The sequence below is a fragment of the Ctenocephalides felis genome, unplaced genomic scaffold, assembly GCF_003426905.1.
Source record: "Ctenocephalides felis isolate EL2017-DRISC unplaced genomic scaffold, ASM342690v1 CF-g0.4_SCAFFOLD_01604, whole genome shotgun sequence".
Lineage (NCBI taxonomy): Eukaryota > Metazoa > Arthropoda > Insecta > Siphonaptera > Pulicidae > Ctenocephalides > Ctenocephalides felis.
Window position 1 is genome coordinate 3,956,867 of NW_020537758.1, and position 11,071 is coordinate 3,967,937.

Below are 11,071 nucleotides of genomic sequence, written 5' to 3' on the forward strand. Positions count from 1 at the left end.
AAAATCGAAAAAACTTCAAATCTGAGTTCATATTTAAGTTGCGTTTTCTTGGATGAATTTTATATGTTTTTTTACATAAATATATGTTTTATTTTTAGTATGTATGAATATTTAATTTACTAATTATATAATTTATTATCATTTATATATTTTATGAAGGCCTGTAGAAAAGCCTTCATATTAGCAAAAGCAAACAATCTCAGTATAAAATGATGTCATCTATTATTTATCGCACTTGAAATGTGAAAAATGTTTCCTTATCTATATGGCACACTAAAGCAAAATATCTCAATTATAATACTAATAATAAAAAAAAATTAACTGGTACTACTTTATATTAAAAATCTAATTGTAAGTTGGATAGAAGATAATAAAAACATCTGTAACATATAAAAAATAGTGTAAATATTCAAGCCATAAATAAAATAAAAAAATCTGCTAGATATTGTTAATACAAAATACTAATAATTTATGTAACAAATGTTAGTTGTAATAAATTTAATTACGTTTCAAAATGACTTTAATTACATCAAAAAACTTTTAAAAATCATTACGCCATCAATATAAATTGCTCAAAATCGTAATAGCCATCAAAATAAGTACAAAATTGTATATTAAACAAACGTTTTGAATTCCACAAGTTTGATTGGTTGTAGATAATTATTAATCCAATCAAATTAGCTGGAACAAATCAAGGTGTACGCACAGGTGTTCAGGTGTCTTCTCACTTGCACCTTTAACAACTCTGCACACTTTTGGACACGTTCCCGCAAATCCGATTGGCGTTCTTATTTCACTTCCACCAATCATAAAAAAGACATCCATCACCGTAGTTTTATCATTCCATGTTTACCTGTTCCGAATTACTTCATAATATTTTGTTATGTCAGTAACGCGAATGCCATCGAGCGAGTAGGACGTGTTTTGTTTTCGAAAAAGTGTTTTTTGTTAAACTGAATCTGTATTTTTCTGTTAAATTTGTGCAAATTTTTCAATTTGTGGTATTGGAATTTGTTGGATCGCATTTTACTCGGTATGTAGTAATTTTAAAAATATTTTTAAGTAGTTGTACACGTGGTATTATGCAAAAATGCATACAAATGTGGTGTATTTGTATGGTATGTTTGTTATTGTTATATGAGTGTTTGAACTGGTAAGTTTAATAATTGATAAAATAATAGGATAAAATTACACACTTATATATAATACACACATAAATATATATATATATATATATATATATATGTATGTATGTATGTATATAATATTGACTATTTTGTAGAAGGGTTGAAATGCAACCCTTGCGAATTATTAATTTCTTTTGCAATCTACAAGACAATCACCCCTTAATGTCTGGAAAATATATGTACATATGTATATATATATATATATATATATATATATATACAAATATATATATATACAAGACTAAAATAAAAAACTGCATTTATATTTTGTTAAAAAAAGGAATTTGTGTTAAAGTCGATTTTCAGACTTTTTTTCAAAATATCCAATAATTTCAATTGCATATTTATTTTATCATGCCTAAAAATTTATATAAATTAAGACAATAAATATAAATTTCATTATTGATTATTTATAAAAAAATTCTTAAAGACGTTGTAAATTCAATAGTGTTAAATTAATAACATTTTTTTAGTTTTATCAATATAATTTTTCTAAAAGTTGAGATACAAAATTTTGGTCAAAGAAGCATAAATTCTATATAAAATTCCCTAAAATTTGGCATAATTATAATTTTTGTGACATGTTTGATTCAAATTTTACAATAGTTTGAAAACAGTGCATGATAATTTTTGATAAGTTTTTTGAAATTTGAAAAAACGGTTATTTCGGTTTTATAGATGTAACTTTTTTAAAAATTGAGATACAAAATTTTGATCTAAGAAATGTAAATTCTATATAAAATTTTCTGAAATTTCACATAATTATAATTTTTCTGACAGGTTTCATTCAAATTTTACAATACTTTGGAACAGTCTATAATAGTTATTTGAAATTCGAAAAAAACGAGTTTTTCAGTGTTATATATGTAACTTTTTGAAAAATCGACTTACAAAATTTTGGACAAAAGAGCCTAAATTCTATATAAAATTTTCTAAATATCTTTATATTTATAATTTTTGTGACAGGTTTCATTTAAATTTCGCAACGAATAGAAAACCGTGGTTGATAAACTATTATTTATGTATCGAAATTCGAAGAAAACCGTTTTTCAGTTGTATGAATGTAACTTTTTTAAGGATCGATTTACCAAGTTTTAGTTAGAGGGGAATAAATTCTACATAAAATTTGCTAAATATTTGCTTCATTATAATTTTGGTGAAACGTTTCGATTCAATACAATACAATACAATTTTACAATAATTTTAACTCTGATGTTTAATAATTGGAATTCAAAAAACACAGTTTTTTTAGTTTCATGAATGTATCTTTTCTAAAAATCAAAATACGAAATTTTGACCTTAGAAGCATAAATTTTACATAAAATTTCCTAAAAAATCGCATATCTTTTATAATAGGTTGTCAAATATCTCCCTTCCGCCTTTTTGTATTAAACCAAGAGCAAAAAAGCGGAAGGGAGATATTTGACAACCTAATATTTTTGTGAATTTTTTCTAAAGTTTTACAAGGGATTCAAAACATAGTTTGATAAAATCAAACTTATTTTTCGAGTGATAGAGTATGTAGAATAAAGAAAAGAACATTTTTTTAGTTTTAAAATGTTATATTTAGAATTTTTATGAGACATTGCCTTCAAGAATCACAACGTTTTAAAAAACAGAATTTTGTGAATTCTTAATATTTATCAACAATTTGGTTGCAAGATGTAATTTTTTTTAATTTTGTGAATATAACGTTTTTGTAAAACAACTTACAAAATTTTGAAGGATAAATTTTACATAAAATTTTCTAAATATTTGCGTTAATATAATTTTAGTGACATGTTTTGTTAAAAGTTTACAATAATTTGAAAACTGTTTGATAATATTTGAAAACAGTGTTTGATAATTTATTATTGGTTTTAAAAATTAAAAAAAACAGTTATTTTATGCTTTATGAATTTATAAATATTTTGCAAATCGACTTACAAATATTATTTTATATTTAAATTCAATTTATTACAAACTTCTATCCAATTTATTTCAGTCGTTGATGATCTAATACGATTGTCGGCTGTGATTTATTTGTCAATGTCTTAATTTTTATAGCCTTGGCATTTAATTTAGAAAAATAGAAAATAAATTATAATCGAATATAGAAGAACAAATCAAATTTGTAAAACAAAGTCACTTATAAAAAATAATTTTATATAACGCTTTTACAAAATGCAGCAACCACTTTTTTACACTTCAAAAATCTCTACATAAACTCCTCGCCAAATTTCTCAAATTTCGACCAATTTTTACCACAAATTTTGTTCCCAAAGTGTATAATTTTTTATTTTTACCAAATTCTGTGTTCTATCAAGATTATTTTACATTATTAATAATTAAATTTACTTCATAATTATTCAAGTTATTAACTAGGTTTAGTAAACATGCAAAGACTGAGTTGTGCTCTCTGTTAACAACATGATAATTATAAAACGTTATGTCGGTAATTATATAAAAAGCCATGTCATTATGTAATAAATTAATAGAAAATTGATATTTTATTGTAATTAGATGAAATACATAGTATATGGTGGTAAACTGGTATTTTGTACGATAAAATTCCTATAGTTCAATAATAAATAGACATATTTTTAAGTTGTACTTTCAAAAATTTATAGAAATTAAATAAAATGTCTGAGGAAAATTTTGAGTATACATTTGTTTAGTAAATTTATTCTAGATTTCAATTTTATAGTATGTGATTTTGTTTATGCTTGCAAAAAAATCATACTAACAAAATCGAACACAAAAAATTATATTTGTTCATATGAGGTTTTCAAACACTTGTGAAATTATAAAGAAATTTTTTTGAATTTTTATTCCATCATTTTATAACAAATTTAATGTAAAGTTTATCTTGTTATGTTTAAATTTACATCAACAAAATTAAACAATTAACTTTTGTAAATTTATATAAACATTTTAGTGTTTTAAAACCGCTGTAAAACTTCTAAATTTTTTTTTATAAAAATAATAAATACGTCAGCTTAAAGAGAATTTTATGTAGATTTTACGTTCTCAGAACAAATTTTTATATCTCAAACCGAATTGAAGTTACAGTTATAAAACTAAAAAATGTAAATTTCTCTTTAGAGGATGCTCGGTCGTGGTAGTTCTCTCAACAAAATTGTGTACGCTCTATTTTTGGTTTTGAATTTATAACAACTTCAATAATCAACATACATAATTTTGGTCTAAAGGTGGTAAAAACTAGATGAAATTTGCTACAAACTGGTGTAAACTAAATTTTATTATCTCTATCCACAAATATTCTACAAGCTTCTAAACACAAAAACTTGAAAAACCCAGTATTACTCTACACACAATAAGTCTGGCGCATGCTCTTTTTTCGGTTTTGAATTTATATAAATTATAATAAGCAAAATACAAAGTTTTGGTCTCGATAAAATTTACTATAAACTGGTGTAAACGAAATTTTATTATCACTACCTACAAGTGTTCTAAAAGCTCCTAAATACAAAAATTTGAAAAACCAAATATTACTCTACACTCAATAAGTCTGGCGCATGCTCTATTATTGGTTTTGGATTTATAACAATTTCAATAATAAAATTACATAATTTAAAGTCTGAAAGGTGAAAAAATTTAGATAAAATTTACTATAAACTGGTATAAACCAAATTTCATTATCTCTACCCTCAAATATTCTATAGCCCCATAAACACAAAATTTTTTAGAATCAAATTTCTCATAACAACCTATTTATATTTTTTTCTATAAAATTTAATAATAAATCAATTTAAATTACGTGTCATATAATAAAAAAAAACAAGTAATAAATTTGATATTTCATACTTTCAGTTCAAGATTAAGATCAACCTATAAATTTCTAAAATATATATAACATATGCTTTTAACATTTATTATAACGAAACCCACACACAAAATCGTAAATGGCAAATAAATTAGACAGTGAGCTGGGGAAAATTAAAATGAATATAAAATCACTTGAAAACATTAAAAATTTTATATATCAAAAAATACATACTGGTTAAAAATTTAAAAACAATTTTAGCAACGTCTAACGTTGTATTAATTTTTTTGTGTAAATTTATTGGAGTTTTCAATTTATAGTGTTGACTTACCAAAAAAATTTTTTTTGGAACTAAAATAATATAAATTTTTAAAAATTTATACAAATTTGGATCAAAAATATATGCAAACAATACATAGTTTTTCACATTTAAAACATTTAAAATTTTATATACCAAAAACATACATACGTGTGGTAAATTTATAAATTAATATTAACACTAATTATGTAAACTTTGAAGTCATTATGTCTTTTTGTACAAAGTTTAATTTTATTTATTTATTTTGAAGAGCTACAAAATTTTGTTGTAAGACAAGTATGATGTGCATAAAATTTACTAAAAAATAGCGTAAACAAAATTGCATTTGGGTATTCCCAGAAAATTTTACAAGCATTTGAAACTCAACGTTCTTTTCGGCATCAAGTTTTTTGGTGTGGCCGCACTGCACCAAAAAAAATTTTTTTAACTAAAATAAATATAAATTTTTAAAAAAATTATACGAATTTGGATCAAAAATATATGCAAATAATACATAGTTTTTCACATTTAAAATATTTAAAATTTCATATACCAAAAACATACATACGTGCAATAAATTTATAAATTAATATTAACACTAATTATGTAAACTTGTACAAAGTTTAATTATATTTATTTATTTTGAAGAGTTACAAAATTTTGTTGTGAGGCAAGTTTGATGTACATAAAATTTACTAAAAAATAGTGTGTACAAAGTTGCATTTGGGGTATTCTCCAAAAATGTTACGAGCTTTTAAAACTCATCATTCATTTTGACATCAAGTATTTTGGTGTAGACTGCACCAAAAAAAAAATTTTTAACAAAAATAAATATAAAAATAATAAAATTCATAATGATTTAAATGCAAAATACATACAGGTTTTATACAAAAATTTACATAAAAAATTACATTAAAATTTTGTTATAAATACTTAATAAATATGTTAAGTACAAGATTCATACAAGTGAATAAAACGACAAATTTTTGTCGTGCATTCGAATTTATTTTCTACTTCATCCAAAACTTTATATATCATTTATTACTATATTTGACCATTGACCATTCCACTAATCTGATTTTATATATGAATGCAAATTTTTCAACAAACGACTTTTGTTTGTGTCATATATCGACTGAGTAACCAGTTTTACAAATCTCCCACTCTCAATAAATATAAAACGACTCCGAAGAATTGCGTCATTGCCATAAACAGTTCCTACAAATGAATTACAATTATTTAAAATAAAGTATAGATTTAATAAAAATTTGAAAAAAATTTTTTTTTTTTTGAAGGTGAAAATTTAGGAAATGGGTTCAGATCGCTCCACCGGGGTAAAGGATTTTTGCTTATTGTGGGTTAGTGGGTACAAAATTGTGATTTTCATCAAATGTATGTCAGTTACAAATGATTTTACTTGATTTTATATTTATCCAATGTCTGTTACCTAACGATGGTACAAGATAGTACCACTTTGTACCAGTTGCCCTAAGATATTTTGTATCGATTGATTAGAATTTCCCGCAGAAGTTGAGAAATTGACTTTCTAAATTTGCACAAAATTCATTTTGACTTTGACATTTAGTTTGACTTGGAAATCGACACGTTGAAGAGTCATTTTTAGACTAAAATGTAATTTCAAACTAGTTTAATCAAAAACTAAGTTAGATTTGATTTTCTTCGAACCAAATTATTATATATTTTATTTTGTACTAAATTTTGTTAAAATTCTTAATACTTTTCATGTTGAATAAAAAAGATACAAGTTTTTATGTAAAATCTGTATGTATTATAATTAATCAAAATATTAGAAATTTTATTAAAATTATATGTATTTTATTTGCAAAAAAATGTTCCTTGGTAAAGTCAACACAAAAATACTTGATGCCAAAATGAACGTTGAGATTCAAATGTTTGTAAAATTTTTATACAATTCCCAAATGCAATTTTATTTATTACTATCTTTTACTAATTTTTATGTACATCATACTTGTCTTACAACAAAATTTTGTAACTCTTCAAAATAAATAAATAAAGTTAAAAACTCCAATTAAATTTCCCAAAAAAATTTTGGACTAATGTAGCAAAAATAAGTTATTTTTTGTAATATTTATATATAACTATTTTGGTGAAAACATTTGACTTTTTAGTGACTTGTAATTACTATTTTTTATTAAGGTCTGGGAAAAGCAAAACTAACTTTGCTTTTAGTAAGTATTTTTTATAAAATTTTACTAAAAACCTGGCAATTTTTCACTTCCAACAAATTTTAAAATTAAATCAAGATTTTTCTGCATCTTTATATCATTACATTATTTGCAAAAAATAAATTAAAATAAATTTACATAAATCTATAAAAAAAATTATTTCTCCAAGAAAATTTTCTAGAAGTAACTTTCTGTCTTGTGTACATTTTCACTATTTTTAACATAACATTTTTTTATTAAAATTTTGTTAAAAACTAGATAAAATTATCTACAATTTGTATAAATTATTTTTGACTGTGTATTTTAAATATAATTAGAAAAAATAACTTCAATTTACTTTTTTAGACCAAAAACTTGACTGAAATGTAATTATTTTATGAAATTTATTTAAACATATGTGAATTATTTGTATTTTTTACATTAAATTGCTTTTATAAATAACTATTCATTAATACAAAGCTTAAAATAATATTAATAATAAATTTTTACTTTAAAAAAACATTATCAAATTTATATATTAGGTTGTCAAATATCTCCCTTCCGCTTTTTTATATATATATATATATATAAAAGCGGAAGGGAGATATTTGACAACCTAATACTTTGTTCATTATTTTTAACATAACATTTTTTATTATAAACTTTTTTTAAATTTCTTTAATTATGTCGAAACTAGATAAAATATATACAAACTCTGCTACTTAATTACTATTTATTTTGATTTTAACTATTAATAAAAAATTAATTTATGAAGAAACTTGTGACTGTTCTCAAGTTCTTGCAAGTTTAATGAAAATTACTTCAGTTTATTTGCATACGATTTAAAAAAATTACATTTTATAAACAATTATTCATGAACACAAAAATACTAACAAAAAATAAATCAATAAATAAAAAAAAATATTACTAAAATCCATTTTTGCAAAATCTATTTTCACTCTAAAAACACCTTAACAAGTTCTTGTACTTTGTTCACTATTTTTAACACAACATTTTGAAACTTTTCAAAAATTTATTTAAATAACATAAAACTAGATAAAATTATCTATAAACTCTATTATTTATTAACCATAATTTACTAATAATTTATTTTAAAAATAAAATCATTCACAAAAATTAAATTTGCATAAAACCTGTGACTGCGCTTAATTTTTTGCAAGAGTAAACTTTTTGGAAATTAATTTAGTTACATATAATTTTTTGTGGTTTTTGTGTACTAAGGGTTGTGAATAAATATTTGTGTAATGAAGCATAAATTCTGTAAATCTAAAAATTTAAAATTATTTGAATAGCACGTTTAAAATATATTGACACATCTATTTTATGATGTATAAATCATAGCCTTATATTCTATATATTTTTTGTTAAATGTAACATGATCTGTCTTATAAATATACACACATATATATATATATATATATATATATATATATACGTGTATATATATATATTTATATATATATTTATAATTGCGTCTTTTACAGCATCCCACACAAGAGATAAAATCTCTTTTTCAATGTCAGACATTTATTGCTTCCAGTGACAATAAAAAAACAGATTTTTATATTATTTTCCATCTTTGCATAAATATCGATAATAAAAATATAATGTGTAGGTTGCATATTGGAGAAAAAACTAGAAAAATAAAATAATATTCGAATTAAAAACTAATTTAATCCTTTACAATCCATTTTTGTAAAATCAACTTTTACTCTAACAAGTTTTTGTACTTTGTTCATTATATTTAAAACAACATTTTTGTTTATAGAGTTTTTGAAAAATTGTTTAAATACCATAAAACTAATAAAATCATCTATAAACTCTATTATTTATCAATCATTATTTACTAATAATCTATTTAAAATATAGATCGATGGGTAATCGATGGGTAATTAAATTTGATGTAAAATCAATAGTAATCCTGAATCGTATGTTATTTAAAATATGATTATAAATATATACATTTATGAACAATTGAATTAAATATATATTGTGTTTATTAAATCATGAATTTTGTACAAATAAATGAGATTTTTCAAGGTTCTCATAAGATTCCCATTGCAGTCTTATGGAATCCAAACAGATTTTTAATTAGATTTTTAATTGAAAAATATAAAAAAATATATTAGTCTTATATTTTTTTAAATAAAATACCTACATTACTTCCAATAATTATGAATTAATTAAAAATGACAAAAAATTAATAAATAATCCATCAATGAATTAAATCATAAATGTAATAATTAAATGTGATATATACCATGATTATAAATATATACAATTGTATTAAAAATTAAGTTATATATATACACGTATATATATATATATATATATATATATATATTATATTTCATTTACTAAATTGTGATTTTATGTACAAAAAAATATGATTTTTCAATGTGCTTATTGGAGAAATATAAAGATATTAATATAACTCTTAAACATTTGTTAAACAAAAGACTTATATTACTTTAAAACATGCAAATTAATTTATTCATATAAATATATATTACTTATTATTATATATATTATTAAATAAATATTTTTAATAACCGTATTAAATATAATAAAAGTGTTATAATAATATAATTGTACTGGCGGCTTGTAAAATAAATAAATTAATATTTTTATTTTTTTAATTTTTTATTTTTGTATTTATTTATATATTCATAAATTTATTGGTGCAAACCATATAGTAAGTAAATTGTCACAAAATTTTTACAAAAACACGCAAAACTAATTACCTACAATTCAAAGTTGTTGGTTTAAAAAACCATGTCACTGCTTTAATTAAATATATTTTTTCTAGATATATTTAAAATAATTAGTCAAAAATAATTTATACAAATTTTAGATAATTTATCTAGTTTACAGATACGTAAACAAATTTAAAAAAATGTATATATGTTGAAAAATTTCAAACTTCATACAACAAACTTTATATTTTGTAATTCATTGTGTCTATTTCAATAATAAATATTAAACTCAACATCTTTTATACCAAGATTTTGAGTTATTAATGATTTGCTGCAAAAATACCCCAAATTTATAATGGAGCACAAATAATGAAAACCAAATGAAAGTTCTTTCGTGCAAATTTTTTATAGGGTAAAATATTCATCTTCCAGCATTGAAATTTTTATATTTCGTTTTTTAATATGTCTATTTTAATAACAAATTCTAAAATTTATATATTTTATATTAAGTTTTCAAAATATTCATACCTTTTTTGTATAAACACCGCAATTTTATAATGAATAAAAATAGTACTTTTTTCGTGCAAAATTTTCTCCAGGAAAAATTATTTACTTTACAATCTTGATTTTTTATTATTTTATTTTTCAATATGTCTATTTTAATGATAAGTACTAAAATTTATATATTTTATACCAAAATTTTGAGATATTAACGATTTGCTGCACATACATTTTTCTTAACATCAAATTGTTTAAGCAAATTCAATATTGAGTTAAATTTCTTTACAAATTTTGGTATTTATCATCTGTTTCTCTATAAATCCAAGAATTTTGTTTAAGATATTTTACCATGCACTTTTAGTTATTTATAATAATGATCTAAAAGTATAAATTACAACAATTGTTTAATCTACAAG